Raw genomic sequence first — 26518 nt, forward strand, 5'->3', positions numbered from 1 at the left:
TGGTGTGTATGTGTGTGTGTGTGTGTGTGTGTGTGTGTGTGTGTGTGTGTGTGTAAGTAGACCATTTTTATTCTCAGATTCTCTGATGTAGATGAAAGGGTTGAAAACATGAAAGGAAAAAAAAAAAACTATCTCCCTTGCAATATAATTTTTTCTCTCTTTCTAATTCTCCCTTGCTCGTATTTCCTTCCTCCACCCCTGTTCACATAATTCTGCTTTCCAATATAATTTTTGTTGTTCTTGATATTATTGGTACTCCTGCAAATTACTGAGCTTGTCTGAGGGAGTGGAAACATTGTCTGGACTCTCACAGTATAATAGCTGGGAAGGATAGACTTTTTCTTCTTATCATTCATGGTTTGCTGCTGTGTGTTCACAAAGCCAGGAGCTTTCCAAAAGTGGAAAATAATATTGGGGAAGTAAACAGAGAAAGAAAGCTAGCCTTTTGAAAGAGACGCCTAGCATCCTGCTGCCCATTCATATGACATGGCACAATCATTCTTTTGGTGGTAGGAAGCAGGAAATGGATAGATAACAGTACTCTCAAAGTTCTATATTACCTGGTGTGAAGGGCGAACACACCGTGGATAGACATGCCTGCTTTTCTTAGCAAAGGGAAGCCGTTACATCATCAAATACCAGAAAGCAATCTAAAGGAAGTTACTGGTTGGAACATCTCAGAGAGCTTGGCACAGTCATGTCTGGTATATGGAATTAATCATACTTCATCTCTCCTTCTAGCAAATTAATTTCAAAGCAGATGAGTTGCCAGTAAGGAATATGTGTGGAAAATTATAAATTATTGTATACTTAGAGTAGGTAAACTGCCCGTGATACTGAAACTAAATTGTTAACCCTCTGAGAGAGCCACAGGGCATGTGTATGGCTTCTTTGCGAGCTTGGTGCCCACCTTCCATGATACCATGAACATCTAGAATGGGCATCCCTCTGCCCCCTCCAAATCACAGAGCCGAATTACTCTGATGTACATCAGTGGTCAGTGCGACCAGTACTCTGGACCTAAGTTCTATTTCCCTTGCCTTCTTTATGTCTTTACCATTTATCTGCCTGATCTTGACCATTTGGTTTTATCTTATTTGAACCTGGTGACCTAGATTTGAACCTGAACCACTTAGTTCTCAACTTGTTCTGTGTTCAGACTAGACTGTAATTCTGAAAGTCTCTCAGCTTAGGCGGTCAGGCTTTGCTCCATAACTGTGAATAGACTGTGCCTTGTCCTTGCCCCTCAGCCCCCTTAATCTCGGTCAGATCAGCAGAAGGGTAAATTCTAACTTTCCAGAAATGCCCCACATCGGTAAGAATCGACATCTCCCTCTGGATCGTAGTTTTTATATCCATACCTTTTTCTCCATATCAACCTCCTTCAGATTTGTCCTCATGATGCACTTTTTTCATATTAAGTCTTGTCTTATTCTTCAGGCCAGATGTGTGTCCCTGACTTTGGCTAGAACTTCTTTCCCTTATCAGCTATAATTTGGTTTTTCTTTGTTCTGGGAAACCACCTTCCCAGTTCAGGTGAGCTTCCCGGACCCCATTCCTTGCCATTCTCTCCAAAGGCAATGCCAACAATGAATTTGCACTGGAGTGTTGTCTTCTGTTCATTGTCTTCTGTTCTTTGTGCACTCACACGCACAGCATCTAATAGACCTGGAAACAAAATGTGTAAGTAAAAGGTAGAGAAAAATCACGGGCTGAAAGAGGAATTGTTTTATTGTTGCCTATTGTCCCTGCTAGAGCCTACCAAATCCACAAAAAAAAGTGCTTTGGTCAAGTAGACACATCTTTATTGATTGTCTGATATTGGAGTTGACCTGATAGTGAGGCTATTATGGAAATGTGGCTGTACAGTTAACTACTTATATCTGGTGAATTTTTTTTTTCTCACTCTTCAAATCTCAGCTGAAATATAATTTTCCTATTACATCTTCTAGGGGTTGTCCTTCCTGCTGGAATTAATTGTTCCTGTCTCTTTCCTAGCTATGCTATTTATATCTCTCTTTAGTACTTATTTATTCTTCTTTATGTTATCATTAGTTGTAAACATATTAAACATCAGACCGTTCCTCATCTCTAAAATGGAGGTAATAATAGCATCTTCTCCCCAACATTTTTTGAGCGGGATTATTGACATGATCTTCAGGGAGGAAACTCCCCTCACCAAAAATAAACAAATAAATGAAACCTACCAGGGTAATTAAAGAGATGCTCAGTAATCTATCACTAAATTTTTCTATCATAATATCATGAGGTTCATTTATTAGGTTGTGGATTTAGATATCCCACCAATAAACCTACCTTATGACTTAGAAAAACCATATTGAGCAAAAATAAATATTTTTATGTATTAGTAATTTGGTGCACCATGGGGGTAATTTTATACATTTTTACCTATCTTCAAACATTCATTATATTTTGCACAATCTTTTTAATCCTTTATAAATCTTTACATAAGTTTTCTTCAGGAAATTCATTTGAGTTCATTTGTGGTAATCAATCAATTTGTGGTAAGGTTCTCTCCTTAAATCTTCATCATCACACATTATTTTCATGAGAACTTTAATTCAGACTTCAGAAGTCCTATCAAATGATGGCAATATGATGTTTTGTGGTAGCCAAATTTATGCTAATATTAGGTGAAAGTGCCTTAAAATAAAATAAATTTACAGTTTATTGTGGTGAAAATAAAAGAAGCAAAATAAGAATACTGATAAATTTAAAGTTAAAATATATTTTAGTAAAAGAGCCAATGTGGAGTGCTAAGAAATTGTCCACATTTGAGATTGTGGTTCTTAGCATCTGCTTTTGAAAATTTTTTCATTTGTTAGAAACATCATACAATTTAGCATAATTGTCTGAAGATAAATTAGAAATTAAAAAGTAAAAGTGTGAAAAATGAGATTAATTTGATAACAATATAAAAGTTACACAGAATCATTGCAAAAGTAAAATCTATTCTGAGGAATGGATTAAAATGCTCAGAGATTTATAAAAAGTTTGAGTACTGGCCCTGTACAGTAGTGTGTACATAAATCGCCACTATGTGAAGATTATGACTGAGGGTACTTATCATTTTGGTTAATTTTTTTTTGAAAAATTTAATCTTTAATTGTCATCAACTATCAGAAAAACATGTGTGTCTTAGCACAGAATCCAGCCCAGTAATAATCACAAAGAGCACTGTCACCTTCAGTGGGATAGTAGACCAGTAGACCAGTGTAGACCCTGGTGTTATGAAGAGCCTGAGAGCCCACAGGGAAAGTTCCATGGCTTCTTGGAACTCTATTCCTTTTCTATAAAGTGTGGAAAATTACTTGAGCTGACATATTTAAAAATTATTTGTAAATGTAAAGCTTTGGACAAATGCACAGGAATATTACAATACATTAATATTATTACTACTACAATGATTGAATCATATTTCAGTCTTACTTTAAAATATGATTTTTTTTTAGATGCAAGAAGCACATTATAGCAGCTGCTAGTGGACGCATAGATACTCGCATATAGTACTGAAAATAATCTCTCTTTAGTTCAGCCTCTTTGTCCTAGTTAGTTACCTGTTCACTGGCACTAGCCTTCTGTGTATCATTCGCTAAAATGCTTGATCAAATGGGCTCTTCAACTCATTCTTTGGTTCATTCATTGACTCATCCATTTATTGTTCTGTTTAACAAACATTTAGTGAATGCCTGTGTGTGCTAGACCTTGGGCTAGGTGCTGTGGATTTTGCCATAAAAGAAATGGTCCCTATCCTTAAGGAGCTCACAATGACTGGGGGTGACAAACAAAGAAAGAGAACAGTATGATGCAATGCAGGGGTGCCATGCCCATAGCAGCACATGACCAGGAGGATGAGAATAGCAGCATGAAACCCAGCTTGCAGGATCAGAGGAAGACTCTTGGAGGAGATGACAGATAGACATCTGAGCTAGCTCTTGAAGACTAATAAAGCTGGGGAAGAAGGAGGGGCAGGGGAGGAACATAAGATTTTTCTAATAAGCAACAGCCCAAGTATCTTGTGCTAGTTTCATCTTACTGTTAGTTGAACCGAATTGAGCTGCCTTGAAGGCAAAAGTATTTTTTAAGTGTTGATAAGGTGTAGCGTGACATCTGAAGCATAGAAAAAGCTCTTCAGTTAATCAATTCTCTTTCATGCTGCCCAGTTAATAATTGCACTCATTCTCAAAGCAGCTCATAAATATATTACCACTTCAGGCCCACAGTTTCAAAATGCATAAATGAAAAATGATCAGTGCTTCCTTCCTCGCTGTGAATATTTTAAGTTCCAACCTTAATATACTCATTTCTCTTTTATAAGCACTAAAATGAGCATTGAAAATAATGGGTTTTGTTTTATTGATGTCAGAGAAACTACAAAAATGTAGAAACATTGAGGTTTTTTTTTTTTAAACAACCAAATAAACTAAACTCTTGCCTCCTGTGAAATGCTGTATTTTAATCTGAAATAAACCACGGGATACCAACATTATATTTACTTATATTAAAAAGAGAAATTCACACGATATCTCCTACAGGACTGGATGAGATGGAACTGGCTCTTGGAGTGTGTTCAGAAATTGTTATTGATGAAAAGGTAGCGCAAAGGGTGATAGCAACTTTAGGAAGAACCACTGGTATCAGGAACGATGGCACCAAGACTTCCAATGTTGAGAAAATGAAGGCCAAGGGAGGGAATGAGAGCAAATATTTACTGAGCACTAGTTATGTTTCTGAAATTCACAGGGGATCCTGTTACCCGTGTTTCACAGATGAGAAATCCAAGGGTCAAAAACATGGAGGAGCTTACCCTGGGTCACAGAGTTTAGACTAGTCAGCACTGGAGGTCAGTCTTCTGTCCGTCACACCTCTGATCCTGGGAAGTTTTTGTTATGCTGTTTCACTGTATTAAAAGAAGACAGTAGAGTAGAAAATACTTTTTGGGTGGGGAGAAGAGAATAGGCATTTATACCAAAGAGCCGCAATCACTTTGGTGAAATGGGAAGCAGGTCCTGTTAAAGGTGAGGAGAGGAGACTTGGGGGGTAAATCCACTGTTCTCCTGGATATCAGGTGGGCTAAGTTATGATGATCACTTGAACTTTATGAAACATTTACTTTACTAAAGAAAAATAGTAAAAGGGAAAGTTCTTTAGAAATGAGTTATGATTTTGGTTTGAAAAATGTGGCCACCATAGGACAACTCTCTTTGTGACAGGAAGTCATCAGCAAATGGGTAATTCATCCAGTTCCTTCCTAGTTGCGCTGATTTGTGTGTGTGTGCACGCCTGTGCATGTTTGCATATGTGCATATATGTATGGATGAGATAGTCTACTTTTTCTCAAACACAACACTTCAACAAAGCCTGAAGATGACCAATACACTCTTTCCATAAGTCCTTGCCCTTTGCTACCAATGAAGCCGAAGGGTCCCTTGTTCTATTTCCTTTTATCCACTTAGCTCCTCAGGCAGAAGCTTAGTCATTACGCCCTAATAATATTGGATAATGACTCCATGAATTTGTTTCTCAAAGAAAATTATGTTTTAACTGAAAATTTCTAGGGGACATAATGTAAAGCTCTGAATCCTGAATGGTCCGAGCCAGGAGAAGGAAGAACTGAACTAATGGGAGTAAAAGGGGCTATTCTGGAAGCCCTCACATTGCACCACAAAGGTGGAGATTAATACAAACAGGAAGCACAATTATGACCAAGGCTCTCTGGTGTAGCCAACAATCTCCCCAGTATCTCATAAAGCTCCAGGATTACCACCGTCAGAGATAAAATCTCTTGGACCCAAGTACTCAAGTGCTCTTCATGCCAGTACACCTTGGCGTGAGGTTACATTTTAAGCAAGTGTCAGGGGGAAATGTTAGCCTTCAGACAGGGAAGAAGGAGATGAGAAGGCCAAAGGCCTCCTCTTTTCTGAGTTTGCCACAAGCCAGGCTTACTAATAGAAGATTGAAACTGAGCCTGATCAATATTCTCTGCCTTGTGATAGTATGCACTCTGTTCAGCTTTGATACCCAGTACAGGTTTCATCTTTGGACACTATCTTATTGGTTTCTTTGTGCCTATAAAGGATGGTCTTTAAAGACTGTCTCATAAAGTGTGGTGTGGTGCACAGAACATGGCATTTGGAGACACAGGGTTTCGTCTAGTAATAGGCTCTGCCACTTTCTGGCAGCTTGAACTTCATCCCCACTGTCTCTGCCCCATGGTCAAATTCAAGCCCCTGTTATTCCTTTCTTTGACTTCTACTGGTCCTCTTGCCTCTGGCCTCTTACTCTCTGGTTTAGTCAGCTGCTATTACTGAACAACCTATCCTGCCCACAGAGTTTGTCATCTCAGTGTTCTGCTTAATTTTTAAAAAATGATTCCTCATCACCTAAAAAATTAAATGTGAAGTAGAAGGCCCTTTGTGATCTGGTTCACGTCTCCTTCTCCAAGTGGCGCCTCCTACCTTGCTCTCAGCTGCCATGGAGCAGGCCATATGCAGTCCCCTGATAAGTAAGGGTATTTTATGCCTCTGTGTTGTATTTGCTTAATGGTCCTTAGGATGCAGCTTCAAAACTTCATTAACTTTCCAGAACCCCTCTTGTTGCTCCCCATTTCAGTTATGGTTAGTTCCTCTTTGGTTTTATATTGAAACTTACACAGATCTCTACTGCTGCCAGTCTTTTAAACACTCACTACACTGCAATGATCTGTTTACTTGAATGACTTGCTCCTCCAGGGGTGATGAGCTCATAGGTGGACAGACTGTAACATGTATCCTCTCTATGAAAGAACCGGGTATAGAGACTGACATTGGGCTGCCAGTCTGACAGTATTTATTAAATGAATGGCATTACTTAATCCTTCCTATCTTAAAAACTCTAATTTATAAAATAAGAGGAATGAGTACTCCTGTCTCATGGAAGGGTTGTGAGGATAAAATTTTAAAAAATGTGAAAAAGAACTTTTCAATTATAAGAAGATATCCAAATGGCCAACAGACACAGGAAAAAGTGCTCAACATCACTTGGTATCAGGGAAATCCAAATCAAAACCTCAGTGAGATACCACCTCACCCCAGTCAGAATGGCTAAAATTAACAAGTCAGGAAAAGACAGATGTTGGCGAGGATGCGGAGAAAGGGGAACCCTCCTACACTGTTGGTGGGAATGCAAGTTGGTGCAGCCACTCTGGAAAACAGTATGGAGGTTCCTCAAACAGTTGAAAATAGAGCTACCGTATGACCCAGCAATTGCACAACTGGTTATTTACCCCAAAGATACAAATGTAGTGATCTGAAGGGGTACATGCACCCCAATGTTTATAGCAGCAATGTCCACAATAGCCAAACTATGGAAAGAGCCAAGATGTCCATCGATAGATGAATGGATAAAGAAGATGTGGTATACATATATATATATATATATATATATATATATATAATGGAATATTATGCAGCCATCAAAAAACCCCCCAAATCTTGCCATTTGCAATGATGTGGATGGAACTAGAGGGTATTATGCTAAGCGAAATAAGTCAATCAGAGAAAGACATGTATCATATGATCTCACTGATAGGAGGAATTCTTTTGTTTTTAAATTTTTAATTGTTATGTTAATCACCACACATTAGATATGAGGAATTCTTAATCTTAGGAAACAAACTGAGGGTTGCTGGAGTGGTTGGGGGTGAGAGGGAGGGGGTGGCTGGGTGATAGACATTGGGGAGGGTATGTGCTATGGTGAGTGCTGTGAATTGTGCAAGACTGATGAATCACAGACCTCTACCTCTGAAACAAATAATACATTATACGTTAAAAAAAATTAAGACAGTAGGAAGGGAAAAATGAAGGGGGGGAATCGGAGGGGGAGACGAACCATGAGAAACTATGGACTCTGAGAAACAAACTGAGGGTTCTAGAGGGGAGGGGGTGGGGGGATGGGTTAGCCTGGTGATGGGTATTAAAGAGGGCACATATTGAATGGAGCACTGGGTGTTATACGCAAACAATGAAACACGAAACACTACATCAAAAACTAATGATGTAATGTATGGTGATTAACATAACATAACATAATAAAATCAAATAAAAGAAAGATCATTATGAATCCTAATTTTTACTATGTTAATGTAGGTACTGGGAATAAAGCTCTCTCTTTAGCTAATGGGCTTTTATGGGTCCACAGATTTTATTCAAAAGTCAGGTATTGGACTAAAGTCTAGGGATACAGGCCTAAGGATTCCTGTAATATACAATGTTTAGTGTAATTATTAAAATTTCTACCTGCTGATTAGGCACACCCTGCTTTTTAATTATCTCAGCTTCAGGAAAAAAAAAAAAGAGATCCATTAAGAAATGAAAGCTTCCTAACAGCTTGTTATTTCATTATTTGTTCACAACTACTAGCAAATGTATTTTGCAGAGTGCTTCAAATCCAGTTTTTAAAGACTGAGCCACATCTAGTAATCATTTCATAAATATTAATGGAGAACATGCAAGTGGAAAGTTAAATTAAAATGCTACCAAATGGCCAGCAGGCAGCAGAAAATGAGCAGGAATCTCTAATCAGTGGAATTCATGGTTGTATAACTTTTATCCTCCCATTAGAGTACAAAACAGAAGTTGATTTTTCTCCCACTTAAAATCAGTTCATGTTGAAGGGAAAATGCAAATCAGCTCAATTACTGAGAGATTTAGAAACAGCTATTCTTTATGGTAAGTATCCTTTCCCTGGTCTTGGTTGGATGCAACCGGCTGGACTCAGAGACTTAATGACTGACTGTGGTCTTCTCATAGGGTTGCATGGCAAAACTTCATAAGATCTTGGGAAAGGAGAGAATAAGCAATATTTTACATTCATTCACTATTAGTTCATCTTTTTTAAATTCTGGAGTTTTTGTGAATCTATATTTCAACCAGGGTGTTGAAAATAAGATTGATGCAGAGATTTCAAACTGGGATACAGGGAGAGTATAAAGTTCTGATTAATGGAGCTCAGTGTTGCTGTAACATTTAATTTTAGATTATTTTTAGTATCAGCATTAGACACCTTTATCCCATACTAATCCATCCATTCATTTATCCACCTGTCTAACAAATGTTTACTGAGTACCTACTATGTCCTGTGCTAGGCACTGGGAATGAATAGTTGAATAAGACATGGTCGCATGGTTTCTTCTCCCACAGATTTCATAGCCTAATATCGCAATTATCTCATAGCTTTGTTTTGGTATTGAAGAATTCATTAGAAGTAAAGCCCTTAGAACAGATCTTGACACACAGTATTGACTTATAGTAAGCACTGTGTGGTGGTAGGGGCAGGGCAATAGCAATAGGAGGGAATAAATAGAGTGGAATGAAAATGGATACACTGGGAGGAATCAGACCATGATGCGTCATATTTCATGCATATTCGTCTGATGAGAAAAGAAAAATGATTAAAGAATGGAAAGCAGGAGAGTGTGGTTATCATCCATGTGTTCCATAAAGTTCCATAAATACTGTTGTATGGAGGATGAAATTAAGCTGACAGAAGCTGGAGGGCTCAGGACTATGAGGCAATTAAATTGGATGAGGAGAAAGAAGACAGGGGGCTGAACAAAGAGAATAGCATGCAGGAGGAATAATGAGGGAAATATTTGCAAATTCTAGGATGGGAATTGGTAAATATTGGTAATTCATCAAAAATAAAAGGGAGGGGAAGAAGATGTGGATTCTCTGTTGATGCTTAGGCTTCTAGAATAAGTGGCTGGTAGACAGTTAAGCCTTAAAAGAAAAAAAAGTGAAAGTGAAAGGAGGGGTGTGTTTTGATGAAAAGACTGAATTCACAGGTTTCCTAGGAACTGTATTATTGGGATCGAGCCCCGCATCGGGCTCCCTGCTCAGCAGAGAGCCTGCTTCTCCCTCTGCCCCTCCATCTCTGCTCATGCTCTCGCTGTTGCTCTATCTCAAATAAATAAATAAAATCTTAGGGGAAAAAAAAAGAACTCTATTACTAAATAGAGAATGCACTTGGCTGGACTCAAACTCTGACAAACCAGCAGTGTAATTCCTGGATGAGACACTTTACCTTTTTGGATTTCCATTCCCAAACTCACAAAATGGGGTTAATGCTATCCTAATTCAAAAGGTTGTTGAGAAAGTGCATGAAGATAATGTGTATGAAAGTCCCTTACTTGGGATGACACAACTTAGTATGTGCTAGCGGATCTGACTCTGAAGAGTGGTGAAGGTTTCACACTGAGTGGTTTGTTATGTTTGGGAAACTTGCCCAAAAGCACAAGAGTTATTCATATACTTGTTCATTCATACCCTCCATTATTCCTTTATTTATTCATTCATCTGTTTGGCAAGAATTTATTGAAACTTCTCTGTGGATAACTAATGTGTCAGGGGCTTTGACAGGGAGGATTCGCTTTGGTAAGGAAGGATTCCTTTGGGTGCCAACTGTATCTTTGTGCTAAAACCCCTATCAGATTGACTTGTAACCCTCCTCAATAGCATGAGAATGCAACAAAGACGTCCCTCAGGATTTCAAAGGACCCAACACTGACCCTTCACGTAGCTATTATGACAACAGAGGTAGCACTGGATTGTTCCTAGTGAGTCAATATTTCTTTTCAATTTGAGATAAAATTAATTGGTGGAAAAATTGTTATTAATAACAACAATATTACTAATAACTAAAATCTATTGGTTATTTTCCAATGAATTATACGAACATCTACTATCCCAATTAATTCTGTGAGGTAGGTCCATCCCCCTCTTTCTCCCAGAATTTACAGATGAGAAAATTGGGGCTAAGAGAGGTTAAATATCTTGGTTAAAATCATACAGTTAGTAAGCAATAGAGCTGGGACTGGTATCTAGGTTTGTGTGAATGCAACTACTATTATACCAGCTTGTAATGTATCTTTTTAAAAAATATTTTATTTATTTATCTGACAGAGCGAGAGAGAGCACAAACAGGGGGGAACAGCAGAGAGAAAGGGAGAAGCAGGCTCCCCACTGAGCAGGGAGCCTGATGCAGGGCTCAATCCCAGGACCCAGGGATCATGACCTGAGCCGAAGGCAGACACTTAACTGATAGCCATCCAGGTGCTCCAGTTTGTAATGTATTCTAATTGAGTAAAATATTAATGTAATATGTTGCTCACGTTTTAATATGTTTGGAAAGTAATGTTATCTTGATCACCCTAGTCTGAGTCAATTGCCTTCTCTGTATATGTATTTTGTACATACCTCTTTTTTTAGCATATAGCATACTGTTCTGTAGTTCAATTGACTTACTTCTTTGTATCCTTTCCTATAATATGAACTTCTTGGAGGCAGGGACCATGTGTTATGATCTTGTACTTGGCAAACAATGAACAGTTGGAACATATTTGAGGAATGAATGTGTATATATATTAACTACAGATTAAAACAATTTTATAGTACTCATCAAAAGCTTTTTGCCTTTGGTACAACTAAGGATTTGTATAGGTGGTTATATTTTAACTGATGTAGAATTACTTATTTAGGTTTCAAAAATCTTTCAAAAGCTATATAGTCTGAAAAGCCTCTGATGCCAAATTATTAACGCTCTCCTTTATGTTTCCACATCATTGCCTATATTGCTGTATTATTTATTTTACAAAATTGTAGCTATTTATCTATCTCATTTCCATACATTTTGATTTGTAGTTATTTATCTATCTTATTTCATACACTTTGATTTAGTTGCATTGATGTTGACCTCAGCTGACAGAGCTGCATGGAGACTGTGTGGTTGTGCCTCCCCAGGAACCAAAGATGCTGCATCCCTTGCAGTCAGTGCCCTTGCATCCACCTTCAGGTGAAAGTCTTTCCCCACTGAAGCCAGTCTGAAAAAGCTGGGAAAAGTGACTGTACCATCACATGCACAGACAGCAGTGCAAAGCAATAAGAAAGATGAAAAAAAACAGGACACCAGCAAAGGAACATAACAATTTTCCAGTAATTGACCCCAAGGAAATGGATATCTTCAAGTAACCTGAAAAATAAATCAAAATAAACTTTAAGGAAGCTCAGTGAGACTCAAGAGAACACAGATAGACATCTTAATGAACTCAGGAAAACTATACCTGAGCAAAATGAGAAGTTCAATGAAGAGATTCATATTGTAACAAAGAACCAAACAGAAATTTTAGAGCTGAATAATACAATAAATAAAATAAAACAGTAATACAGAGAGCGTCAATATCTGGCTCAATAAGGCAAAAGAAAGAATCTGTGAACTTGAAGACAGATCTCTTGATATCTAGTCAGAGGAGAAAAGCAAAAATTAAAAAGAGTGAAAAACCTATGAATAGTATGGGATACCAGAAAGAGAATAATATCTACATTATGGGAGTCCCAGAAGGAGAAGAGAGAGAGAAAGGGACAGAAAACTTATTTAAAGAAATAATGCCTGAAAGCTTCCCAAATCTGGGGAAAGTTTTGGCCATGCAGGCACATGAAGTTCAAAGAGTCTCAAACAGAGATTTTCACCAAGACACATTATAATCGTGCTCTCAAAAATCAAAGACAGAATTTTGAAAGCAGCAAGAGAAAGAATATTCATCAGATACAGGGGAATACCCATAAAGATTTCAGCAATTTCTCAGCAGAAATATTGTAGGCCAGGAGGGAGTGGGAGGATATATGTAAAGTGCTCAAAAAAATCAAAACAAAAACAACAAAAATACCCTGTCAACCAAAAATACTTTACTCAAAGCCCTTTAAAATTTTTATTTTATTTTTACCATTTGTTTTTCAGCCTAGCACCCTTAACCAAATGACCAAATGTTTTGGATTCTCTGTTACAGTCTCTTCATCACTTTCCAAAAATGTAGTGATAAGAACTCTATTGGATCATGATGTTCAATGACCAAAATTTGATTCTTAAGCATTTCATATATTTAAACCTGCAAAATCAGAAGGAAGTCATCCAAAGTATTCCCTGAAAGACAGACAAGGTCAGTAAACACAGAAATAATTTCTAATTCTTCTACCAAGGCCAGGGGCTTGGGGAGCATAATCAGTGTGTCCTGTGAAGGGGATAGGAGTGCAAAACCCCGGACTTTGGCTGCCATACTCAGTGGATATTCCTGCTTCTCTTCTGGATTCTATGAAACCTCTCTATGACCCTGATAACAAACCCAGAATTTTGTTTGTTAGTGTGAATCAATGTCTATCTCTTGCAATGGAAACAATCTCTGACTAGTGTACACACTTAGTCTTTGTTCTTTCATCTGTAAAAATCATAACAATTTGCAAAAAAGTGCTTTTGAAATGTACTGAGATAACATGTATAGATGCCCACTATAGGACTTGGCACATGGTAGGCACTCTCTAGCTCTTGCTTCCTTTTCTTTCTGACAGAAGGTAGAGCTGGAAGGTATTTAATATATCTACAAGTCCAAACTTCTACTGTATAAAGGGAAAACCGAGGCCCATGGAGGTGAAATGACTTACAGATCTAGAACTTCTGTCTCCAGGTCTATAAACTTACTCTCCACTTTTATCAGGTGTCAATTTTCTTAGTGTGGAAAGTGAATTCTATGGTGGCGATGTATGATAATGAAAAAAATGATGTAATAGAGATTTATACACCCAAGCCTCCTGCATAGATATCCTTACAACACAACTATTCATTAAATATTCACCAAGCCCCTGCTTTGTTAGGACATGGGTTATCCAGAAGTGTGAAGCCTGGATTCTGCTCCCAATCTATAATGAAAATAAATAAGTAAATTTTAGCAGTGTTTGCCAGTCACTTCTTATTTTATCTTTTAGTGTTTATGGCAGGCAGGGAAGTATTTCTTTATATTATCATCATAACGACCTTAGAAGATTGGCTGTATTAACCCATTTTACAGATGAAAAATTATGGTTTTTGTGAATTTAGGCAAAATATATCTAGTAAGTATCAGAGCTGGTGGGAAGGAGAGCAAGAGGCCAGTCTGATTCTACCTCCTGTGCTTGTGCCCACTACTTTCCAACTTGGAAAAGAGTCCATAGGATTGGAATGGAAAAACATTGTCTCAGATATCTTGCTCCCTTGGAGACAACCCAAGAAGCCTGACTAAGCTTTCTTCATCTGATTTCCCCAAATGCCAACAGCCTCAAAATCTGCCCTTCTTACCCCCAGCTCTGTGAGTCAACTTCATTAAATTCAAATAATCCCTGAGTGGCTGTGCATCTCTACACTGAATTTTAACACTCAAGTGAGCAGTGATTGGAAGTCACCCTCTATGCCAGATACAGGCCCTTGGTGTGTGATGAATGCCTGAAAGCTACAATTTGGTATGGAAATCCAAATCCACCTCTGGACTGCTTCTGCCACATCAGGAGATGGTGGGATCAAAACTGCATTTTAGGGCTGATGATTGAAATGAGTTATTAAAGATAATTCTTTGGAAAGCAGTGGTAATTATCTCAGCATTAACATTTCTAATTTAATTTAGCCCTGATTGAACTTTTTCTTTTGGAAGGAGGAAATTGAAGAGTGTGAAGCAGGTATCAGTTGGAAAGATGCTCTCTATCACTTACATGTAGTGCTGAGTTATGCACACTTTATAATGCACACCAGGTGATAGGTGGAGAACAACCTCCACCTTACCTAGTTAGTTCTCACTCCAACATTCTTTCTTTTTTTTTAAGATTTTATTTATTTATTTGAGAGAGAGAGAGAGAGAGAGAGAGAGAGAGAAGGAGCAGGGGAAGGGGCAGAGGGAGAAGCAGACTCCCTGCTGAGCAGGGAGCCCGATGCGGGACTCCATCCCGCGACTCCAGGATCATGACCTGAGCTGAAGGCAGGTGCTTAACTGACTGAGCCACCCAGGTGCCCCTCCAACATTCTTTCAAGAGGGCGGTTTAAGGACAGGGCCCCTGGTGGCTCAGTTGGTTAAGCATCTGACTCTTGATTTCAGCTCAGATCACGATCTCAGGGTCGTGAGATTGAGCCCCTCATTGGGTTCCATGCTCATCAGGCAGTCTTCTTGAGATTCTCTCTCTTCTTCTCCCTCTCTCTCTGCCCAACCTCCCTGCACACACACACACTCTCTCTCTCTCTTTCTTTCCCTCTCAAATAAATAAATAAATCTTTAAAAAGGGGGGGATTTAAGGGATAGCAATATTGATTTTAATATCATGTGACTTTTCCCCTGACCCTTCAGGTTGGGCTTATGGTTGTTTCTTCCCTCTGTCCTTTGAAGTTGAAATTGTCTGGTTACCTGCACTTTTCCCTCGCTTAGAGCACCTCAAGGACAGGGACAATGATGTAAGTACCTTTCTATCCTCTGCAACAAGCATAATGCTTGGCACAGAGTAAAAACCCAATACATGTTTGACAAACGAAATGACTAAAGGGCTGATTAATCTGAATAGCTTCTGTTTTCATTTACTCCCATCTTGACATGAGTCCTTTACACTCCCAAATAATTTATTCATTTTTTAACCTGAGAGCAAAATGTTTTAGCAAAGCACTCGGGGTGGGGTGGAATGGAGGTTAAAGAAAAGAAAACAACCAACTGAAAATAATAAAATGCAAACTTGTATCTCCTGAATTTCAGAATGAAAGGTGGCGTTTCAGATCCCATTTCCCTTGTGAATTTTTGGCTTGCTTTTTCTAACAGTAAAGCTAAAAAAGGATCTTTTCACAAAAGAGGTATTTTTCTTCTTGGCCTGGAAAATCAATTTCGATGTTAATCTTCCTCCTGGGAATGTCCTCCCCCACCCTGTTCCACCTAGCAAAATACTCTTCACTTTCACAGCCCCGCTCAAATGTCAGCTCTTCAAATAATAATAATAATCATAGCTTATATCTGAAGAGTATTAACTCAAGGATGGGGCTGTGCTAAGTGTTTTACAGAAATTATGTCCCTTGCTGTTTACAAATCTCCATCAAATCAGGACTATTATTTATCATAAATTTACAGATGAGGAAGCTAAAGGTTATAGGGGTAACATAGTTGCTGGAGCTCCAACATTAAGTAGTTCATAGGCTAGAACACAGGAGGTTTGACTTCAAGCCTTCAGTGGGACTTTAATGATGAGGACACACTGCCTCCCTCTGAGGCCACCTGTGACTCCAAAAAGAGCCAGCCCTTCTCTTTATTAAGGCCTAGCACCTGCCCTGGTCAACTCTTAATCTGCACACCGTCCAGTGACTAGCACAGCCTCTTGCCCATGACTCCAAGCTCAGAACTTTCATTAACAATTTAAGTAACAATGCCAGGCCAATCTTCTAGAAAAAAAATATCTCTGCTTCTTTCACTCCTTTGTACTTTGGACTCCCCTGTCTTCGGTCATTGCCTTTGTAGTTTTTTTTGTTCCACTCTGCCTCGTCTTTGCCAATCCAACATTTTACTCATCCTTAGTTTTTACTTTCCTTTGACATGCTCTCCATCAAGAAAGGAGTACACCATCATCTTGTGTTCTCTCTGCCTGAGTGTCAGGCATGGAACACATACACATGCAGCATTGTCCTAAAAACAGTGATGAGTGTATTTTATTTTTTATTAATTGCAAGTCATGATTGCAATACAGTATATTCATGTGTACCGCCACAGCTCTGATAGAGCACAACAGGGAATTAGAGCTCATGTTCAAGGTGTAATCTCCTTGTCCGACACTGACAAGTGATGCTTATCAATCCTGAAAGGTGTTGCAAGCTCGTCTTCCTTTTCTCAAATCGCCTTTCCTTCTTAGAAGAATCCCTTCATATATGATCTCACAATAGATACATCCGAGGTAGTCAGAGATAAAGGCATCAGCATATAAATCACATCCAACCAAAGTGCTACTGGGGATACCCATGGGATGTGGAAGGCTAAAGCAAGAGAGACACCATTCAGGGTTTTGTTTTGCTGTTTCCGCAGAAGACAAATGTTAAGCTTCCTTGAAATTAGTGTAAATTCTCACCATATTGAGAATTAAATAATGGAATGGCACTCTCCTCCTCAGTAAAGATACTTATATCTTACAAAAGTTGCATATGCATATTTTCCTCCTGCCTCAGATATATCACATAGATTGACCATCTTTTTCTGTATATACTACTTACTGCCATAGAAGAAAATTCAGAGGATCCGTGAAATAATGGTTAAGAAAATGGATAATCACTTGCCAGCTATGACTTTGAGCAGTGCCTAAACTCTCCGTGCCTCAGTGGAAAAATGGAGTTAATAATAGTAACAACTATCTTATTGGATTGTTGTAAAGATTTAAATGATTTAATGCATGTAATGTCTTATCACAACCACCAATACTTGTTCGCCGTTCTTATTACCCAGTGGAGATAGCACTGATTTGGGAGAAAGAAGATTTAAGTCTCATCTCTGTTAACCAGCCACATGGCCTTGGGTAAATCACTTAATCTTGCTGGACCCAAAAAAGCCTCCAATCCGGCCCTTGCCAGCAGGTGCAGCCTCAGGCTGCCTGTCTTCTATTGTTTTTGCCTCTAGCCACAAATCTACTCTTCTGCCTCCCATGAGGCTTGTACCATGTGGGCATGTATGCATGCGTAGGCACACGTGCACCCACCACCCCTAACAGTGCTGTCTCCCACCTTGTACCTTTGCTCACCTGTCCTCTCTGCCTTATCATTGTCTGGCTAACCCTCTGCTTGGAAGGCGCTTCTCAGAAGGGCTTGCCGACTCCCTGAGTCTGACTAGAAGCCCTTCCTTAGCATTCACTTTACACAAACTAGCATCATCATGGCCCATTTTAATGTCTGAATCTTTCACAAGTTGGGCACCTATGTAGGAAAAAGACTGTATCTTTTACATTTAAAAAATTTTATTTCTTTTATTATTTTTACAGATTGTATCTTTTTAAAACTGTCTGATGGGGTGCCTGGGTGGCTCAGATGGTTAAGCGTCTGCCTTCGGCTCAGGTCATGATCCCAGGGTCCTGGGATCGAGTCCCGCATCGGGCTCCCTGCTCCTTGGGAGCCTGCTTCTCCCTCTGCTTCTCTCTCTCTCTCTCTCTCACTCTCTCTGTCTCTCATGAATAAATAAATAAAATCTTTAAAAAAAATAAAACTGTCTGATGTCCAGCACGCCCTGAACACATAGTATGAGCTTCACAAATGTTTATCAAAACACTGGCTGCATGGGGACACCTGGATGGCTCAGTCAGTTAAGTGTCTGCCTTCGGCTCAGATCATGATCCCAGGGTGCTGGGATTGAGTCCTGCATTGGGCTCCCTGCTCAGGAGAGGGTCTGCTTCTCCCTCTGCCTCTGCTGCTCCCCCTGCTTGTGTGCTCTCTCTCTCTCTTTGTCAAATAAATAAATAAAATCTTAAAAAAAAAAACCCACTGGCTGCATGGAAGAACATTTGTTTTCTCATTTATCAAGAAAAAAGGGTGGGGGGAGTTGATGCTCCTGAGCTGAGGTGTGAGAGTGGTGGGAACAGCTCTTGCAAATGACCTATTGGGCTTCTAGTTCTACATGTCTGCCAACAGCTCTTAAGAAGCCCAGGCCTGGTTTCTTAATTCCACCTCCGTGTCCATGAAAGTCATATGGGGGTGGGAATGGCCGGGAGAGAGGAGGAGATTCATGAAGTATTTCTCACATTTCTGAAAGCTGGATGGAATTGCTACATTTATCCATTAAGAACCCATGTCTCTTTGCTTTTGGGTGTAATTATGCTATTTCCAGGTGGTCCCCCTTGTTTTTCATGTTGACCAGATATTCTCATGGCAGTCAGTTTTATCTTTGATTATTATAGAATGATAATACAAGTTAGTTATTATTTCACGCGTGCACTGGTACAGGTAGGTAAAATTATCTGAAAACTGACCAAGAGCAGAAGTAATTCAGTAAAGAATTTATTTGGAAGTTCGAAGTAAGGATACCTGCAGAAGAGATGGCAGCCTTATTGTTCCTTTTCTGGCATTTCTGGAAGCTCGGTATATTCGTTTGCTAAGCCTTCTACAACAAAGCACCACACAGAGTGGTTTAGACAATGTAAATTTATTGTCTCAGTTTTGGAGGCTGGAATTCTGGGGGTAAAGTATCAGCAGGTAAAGTTGGTTCCTTCGGAGGGTTGGGAGGGAGGATCTGTTCCACCCTCTCTTTTTAACCTGCAGATGGCTGTGTTCTCCCTATATTTTTTTCACATTAGCTTCTCCTTCTGAGTGTCTGCCTGCATATGTTTGTTTTTATGAGACCACCAGCCATGTTGGATCAGAACCCTCCCTAATGACCTCATTTAACTTGAATGCCGCTTTAAAAACCCTATGTCCACTATGGACTCTGAGAAACAAACTGAGGGTTCTAGAAGGGACGGGGTAGGGGGATGGGTTAACCTGGTGGTGGGTATTAAAGAGGGCACGTATTGAATGGCGCACTGGGTGTTATACGCAAACAATGAATCATGGAACTACATCAAAAACTAATGATGTAATGTATAGTGATTAACATAACATAAAAAAAACAAAAACAAACCCTATGTCCAAGTAGGGTCCCATTCTGCAGTATTGGGGGTTAGGACTGCACCATACGAACCTCAGGAGGGGCACAACTCAACCCATAACGCTTGGGACCTACTCAGACCTGGGGTTTGTGACCTCCAGCACTGTGTTGGCGCTTTCCATTGACCATTTACCATGCACCCTCCACCCCGACTTCATTCCTCTTGCATTTAGAGAGAAGCACATGGATAACATTTTCTGAATTCTAATTCCTCTTTTCGTGCTGCAAAGCTGTTATTCTCTTTGGTATCTCCTTTCATCAACCTGGCTGCCAACCAATGTCTAAAAAAAAAAAAAAAAAAAAAAAATCCCAACACTGCAAGCTGAGTTCCTGCCTCGGGTCGATGTGGGTTTATTGATATTCCAGCATGGTTTGCTCCACGATTTATGCTCTGCAGTTTGTGAACCACAGACCCAAGGGGAAAAGAGATAGTGAGAGAGGGGATTTTTCGATCACTTTATATGCAGTAAGTGAATCTCAATTTCCTGCTATGTTATTTCAGAGTCCTTAAATATCCTTTTCTCTTCCTGGACATTAGAAATTACAAAGGCTCTACATTCTTCATGATGAAATATGAGTCCTGTAAGGTCTCTAATCAGAGCAACTGCTCTTAGTAATGCGAACGTAGCTATGGACATATGCACCTCTCTGATTTGGGGTGAGGGGAAGACACCTGTATTGGGATCTGAAATGGTAAGAACAGCTTCAGGTATATGAGAGACCTTATTATTCCTGTGTCTTGAAGGCAGGAATCACAACCTGCATCCTCACTTCCCACCGTGTAGGCACCAAGTGAAGAACCATGAAAGAAATGAGGATGGTTATTTAGAGTGTTGATGTCTGCTCAGAACAGGACTTCTGAAACGGGCAAACCAGGATGGGGTAATGAACTCTGCAGGCCCAGATTTAGAAGAGGAGAAAGCACACAATGGCAGAGCTGGAGGGGAACTAAGAAATTGTTTATATGAAAAAAAACAGACACACCTCTCTTTTTAAATGTGTATTGGTTTCATAGTAAGACAAAAACCAGGCCATTATCTGTAAGAATAAAATAACTTCTAACATTCTCTTTCAGGGTAAGTGTAGAAATAATCATAAGTGGCTCACACAAACACAGAGAAAGACAGAGAGGAATGGGACAGGGTGAGGGAGACATGGGGAGGGAGAAGATGGTAGAAGTTTCCATCCTGGGCTCACCAGCCCATTGGCTATTCAAGCTTCCAAGTGGTTTGATTTAGGAACGAGAGCTCATGAGAAAGCAAATGTGAAGTTGCTGAAGGGTTCTGCTCCAGAAGCTAAAGGCAGTCTGTCTCCAAGCCTTGAGGCTTGCAGAGGAATAATGAGTCGCAGCGAGAAGTACTTCAGATGTGCAGCTTGTTGGTAGCACCTGGACCATTCGTTGGACTCTCAAGCAGTCCTCTGAGGTGGGAGTGGGGAGCCTCACTGACAGGCCAATTTCTTCCTATTGTAAAGGATCCATGGTTGAGAATCTGAGGTCCAGGTTCCATTTGCTTTGTCCATCCCTCACTGGTGGACCCCGAGTGGACTAGCAAAGTACTCCAAGACAGGACTAGAATTCAGGTTTCTGGGGCAGCAGCCAAGCACTGTGTTCACGTCACCTTTTCCTTTCCCTCCCAGCAGGACTATGGATTTTCTTTGGTCAGCTCTGCCCTGTGCATTCCTCAATTTGGGTAAGTCTGTCTTATCTATGGCAGGTGTTGTGTGGTGACTTGCTGAAGAGATGACAGAGAAATAGCTCAACTTGAAAGAATTACTAGTTTCCAATCCGTTACCCTTAGGATGTTCTCATATTTGTAGCCCAAATACAAAGACCATGTTCTTCAACTAATCTCTGGTCATCAACTCAGCTGGATTATTTCAAGGATAATCCCTTTTCTTCTTGGCTTTCTTCCTTCCACATTTATTTACTAAGTATACATGAATGAGGTATAAGTATTGTGCACTCCTGATGGAGGTCCATGTTATGAATTTCAGTCTGGTCTGCAGTGGTCCACTTAAACCCACCAAATCTAATCATGCCATAAACAAAACCCTTCATTGGCTCCTCTGCCTAAAAATTAAAGGTGAAGTTCCTGAAGCTGCTGAGAGGGATGTGGGTAGGGGCAAGGATGGGAGATGAAGCTGGAATGAAGCAGGGGCAGGCCGTGGAGGACCACGTGCACCTGGTTAAGGACCTTGGAACTTGGGAGCAAATGAATCTGTAAAAGAAGGAGCTGAGCTAAGGATCTTTAGCACCCACTTTGCTCTACATTCTGTGATTCGATTTATATCATAAGCCCAGTGTCACTACACTCAGCGCACTACCATGGGTTGTATTATTATTAAATTGCTGTTTTTTTGCAAGTTATCAATTCAGTTACTCTGAATTACTCCCCTTCACTGTTGAAAACCACCGAAGTAATAAATGACATGGTTCCTATCTTCAGTAATGCACAATTGTGGAAATTGTGAGATGTGCTATTATTGCTTTTCATATTTATTTACTGGGAACACGTTTATTGAATGCCATAGCTCCAGATTAGAATCATAGGATCGTGGATTCTAGAATCAGACAGCATGGATTCAAACCCTGATTAGGTTACTTACTGTGTGACCTTAGGCAAGTCACTTAACCTCCTGTTTTCTCCTCTAGAAAATGGGGAGAGCCACTATTCCTTAGCTTTGTGGTGAGGATTATAAGAGGTAATGCTGCTGAAGTGCATAGAGCCTGGCCCATGGCCAGCACCTAGGAAACTTTACCTTGCAGTATTCTGTTACGGCGTGTGGTGCTGGAGACATGACAGTGTACCAGGTAGACACGCATCACACCATCAGGGGATGGGGAATGATAAACAAATGACTAAAAAAAGTAATTTCTATCGCAATTAGCACTGCAAGAGAAACAAGCACAATGCTATCAGAGAGATGAGGCAGATTCTCCTTTGGAAGGAGTGTCTCAGAAAGTGTCTCTGGAAAGGTGACATTTAAACCCCCATTTGACATATGAGAAAAGCCATTCATTGGAAATGCCAGGGAGCGTGAGTCCCAGCTGAGGGACGGATAAGCATAAAGCCCTTGCAGCAGAACAGAGCTTGGCACACTCTAGGAACTAACAGAGGACCAAGGGTCCTGCAGCCCGGTGTGCATAGAGGTGGGGTGGCAGGAGATGCAGCTGGAGAGGGTTCAGGGACAGATCCTTCTGGGTTTGCAGGTCAGAGTTTGGAAGTGGAAGGGACAAAGCAGCAAAGTGGCATGATGTGATTTTCATGGCTTTGCTTAATATGTACAAACGGTTGAGTGAATGTCTTCCAGGCCCTCTGAATCAGGTAGTGGGTGCAGATTTTTAAAAGGCAGGGAACAAAACTGCAAGCTCTGGCAGGAAATTGGAATGCACTACTGGGAATGAAAATGTTCTTCATTTCTGGAAATGTTATAGGGAAACAAGAGCCTTCCCTCAGAGACAATCCCACTTCTGAAGGGCAGACACACAGTCATGGTTGGTTGCATTTGGCAGAGTGTGAATTAATTCTAAGTGCATGCACTGGGAGAATGCAGTTTGCTATTTAGTATGCCAGGCCCTTTGCTGGGCTAAGGACATAAAGATAAATCAGACGCACAGAGATACCCGCTCCTGAAGAGCCCCCTCCTCTGCTGCTGGAGGCTGGCTTATGGCAGATCATCCCCTGTCCCCTGCTGTATGTGAAGTGCAATGGAGGAAGGAACTTGCTGACAGATTCCATGCTGACACAGAGAGGGGGGAGCTCTGCTCTCTGGGCAGCAAAAGAAAGGTGTGACGAAGGAGGTAATGAGGGGAGGTCACCTTCTCTGGACGTCCCTCACCTCCATCTATCTCGGCCAAATGGATTTGCCCTCAATTTCATTTCTTTGGAGTCTCATTTTCTCCCAAGGTGAGAAAGTGCTAATTTGAGACCCTGACCCACATGATAAAGGAGAATGGGCTCTGAGAGTGTCATGCGTTCTCCCACGCAAATGGGAATATTTCCATCTAAACTGGGGCTACTATGGAAGGGTCTTCACTTAAAGATCCCCAATTTTTATTTTTGAGAGTTTTTGACCTAAATTTAATAGTCATGAGAAGAGAGGATTATGAGAAGTTTGAGAGGATATGAATAGTACTTACAAATACTGTTTTTACATTCAAGTAGCATAGTTTATCAGGCATAGGTTTATTAATCTCATCACTTGCACACCCATTAATCAGGCATTGTGCTAAATTCTGGGGATTCCACATGAACCAGGCACCATCCCCATCTTTAAGGACCTCACAGTTCCGGGGAGAATCACATAAATGAATATGCTCTGATAGCATTTTACCAGTTACCTGGGAAGCTTTTTATAAAAACTTCTGGTACCTAAGCCTTACAGAAACTATTTGGATATAATTGGTCGGGGGTGGGACCTCAATATTTGTGTGTGTGTGTGTGCTTCCTAGTCTATAATGTGAGTCTACATAGCATTGAGAATCAGGCTCTATGACAAGGTAAGAATAAGCCAGTTGCAAGGCAAAAGGGTGCCCTGAAGGGGAAGGATGCTGTTTATAAGAATAAAACTGTCTCCTTTCATCTGTGACTAGAGTTAGGAAACAGAATAATTGTCTGGCCAAGGTCATGACCCATTGCTCCCTTCCAGCTGGATAAAACGCAAGCTCTTGGTGTGGCCTTCAAAGCTCTCCACAGCTGGTTACCACCTGCACTCTGTCTCACCTCCCACCAGTGACCCCCCACATATTGTGATTCAATTATATAGGACAATTCAGTGCACCCCAAACGCAATCACATCAGTACTATGCCCCCTGCTTAAGACTTCTGTCTGGCAAGCTTTGCATGGTGAGCACTTACTGACCATTCGAGGACTATGTCAATCATCCCGTGTTCCTGGAAGCCTTCTCTACAAACTCAAGCCAGGATTTAACCCCTCTGTGAGTGTTCCTGGTGACTGGCTTATTCCTCTGTTAGAGCACTTGGTGGATGTCAAGTCTATGTCCCGCTCGCACACCGTATACTCCTTGACCCAGTTATCTCAGTCACAACTGTTCCGTGCCTGTCACAGAGTGGGTGCTTTATAATGCGTGTCAACTGAGTGAATGCCAACCACATAGCTCTAGTTTAGAACTGGAACTGAGAGGAAGTAATTTTTTCTAATCTCTTTTCCCACAGTCCCGTCACATGTGATATAAGACGCTCAGTTCCTAGAAGAGCTCTTTGTCTCCTTTCACAGATGGAGAAACTGAGCTTCCGAGAGGAGATGTGGTCCCAAGGACACCTCAGTGAATGTTTTCTTCCACAATGTCAGGTGTCCTCCTGCAGTGGAGCTCCTGACCATCACCTGTCCACAGAGCATGGTGAGCACTGCGTCTGCGGCATGGGGTTGCTGCCAAATAATCCAAGGAGTTAATGAGCCCGGTTCACTTTTAGCCATTTCCAGGGCTTCAACTCACCTCTTGCATTCAAAAGTCTAACCCAGTCTTTGCTCATATAGTCAACTGCCTACTGGACACTTCAGTCGCATTTTTCCAAGGGGGCCTTGAGTGCCAACACGGAACTCATCTTCAATTTTTCTCATTCCCTATGAGGAAATGAGACAGAAACATGGGAGTCCTTTCCTTTCCCTCACCAGCCACATCTTATTGCTCACATGGTCTTGCTGATGTCACTTCAGAAAACTCTTTTCTTGATCGTGGACCCGATTTCTTCATTTGGTCTTTTAGAGCCTAGATCAATCCCTCATTTGGAGTTGCCGGTCATTTTTCAAAAAAAGAGACTTTCAAAAAGTTTTTTAAAAAATGGTGCCTCTTCCCTGGATTCACAGATGATTTAAAAAATGATAATTACCTCTTCCATCCTCAGTTATGATTCTATTTTAGAATCCTCTTCCTCTAATTAAAAAAAAATCATCAACTGTTAGTGTTATTTGAGTCTGAGTCATTTGTGCAGGAAAATCAACAAAGTTGCACAAATAACTGCGCAAGGCAGGAATCAGGTTCTCCAGCCGTCCCCTTCCGATTGGGCATCTGCACAAGACACACACACCAGCTCTCCCACCACACTGTTCAGATTGCCCACCACGCCAAACAAAGACATTGCATTTTGGGGTAATTTCCACCCAAGTTTCTCTTTTAAATACTATGGAGAGTCCCTGGCATGTGTATGAATTCAATCAATATTATCTATTATTATGTTTCTGTCCCTGCATATATTATTTAGGGACTTGAAAATATGCATCAATCCTGCTCATGATATGACTAATCCCCTGAGGTGATGACCAATGATCAATTTTCATTCTAGCAAGCATACAGATATGTCACCTCATCTTCTTCAATTTCATTAGTCATCAAAGACTCATAAAAGTTGGAGTGGGAAAACCCATAGGGATCACCAAGCATGACCCCTGATTTTCACATCGCCGAACAGAGGTCACACATCTCGTCAACGTCAGTTATAATGGGCACTGAGGTTTAGAAGTACACAGCACACATTAAATCTAGATTCTTCCTGGAAGAGATAACCGCAGACTGTTACCTGTGGGGTCAGTGAACTGCTAAGTTACCATGGAAGCATCTAGATGAATTTTGAATTGCCACAGTGGCTGTGGAGATGAGGGAGAGAGAACTGGTCTCGTCAGCCAGTCAGTCGAGGGAGAGAACAGTTAAGGAGAGGCTGGTGCAGGGGCACATGAGGCTCACAAGGCCTGACATGTCCCTGGAATGCGCACAAGGTAAGTAGGAGTGAGGTGAGAGTGGAACGTGCTGAACATTAGGCTGGGACAAGATGGTGAAGGAACTTAAATGTCATGCTAAAGACTCTGGATGTTTCCATGAACTACAGAGGAGGCAGCAACAGGGTTTCAGCAGCAACAACCCATCACCCTGTGTTCCCCTGAACTGGCCATGTTGGTTGGCCTCCCCATCATGGCCTCCCTCTCTGGGTATTGTCATTTAAATGATCAACTGGGATGATGGGGATCCTTTTGATTCATGCCCCCTTCACCTTCTTGCATCCAAAT

General features: G+C 40.6%; 1 long non-coding RNA gene across 1 annotated transcript in view; it reads left to right on the forward strand.

The window, feature by feature from the left end:
* LOC113936894 overlaps nt 1-24784 on the forward strand; it is a 73806-nt gene extending 49022 nt beyond the window's left edge. The window contains exons 2-3 of the long non-coding RNA XR_003524406.1: nt 21137-21186; nt 24673-24784. This is a non-coding gene — a long non-coding RNA (uncharacterized LOC113936894). The remainder of the gene's footprint in view (nt 1-21136; nt 21187-24672) is intronic.
* The last annotated feature ends 1734 nt before the right edge of the window (nt 24785-26518 follow it).

This window comes from Zalophus californianus, chromosome 8 (genome assembly GCF_009762305.2).
Source record: "Zalophus californianus isolate mZalCal1 chromosome 8, mZalCal1.pri.v2, whole genome shotgun sequence".
Taxonomy (NCBI): Eukaryota; Metazoa; Chordata; class Mammalia; order Carnivora; family Otariidae; genus Zalophus; species Zalophus californianus.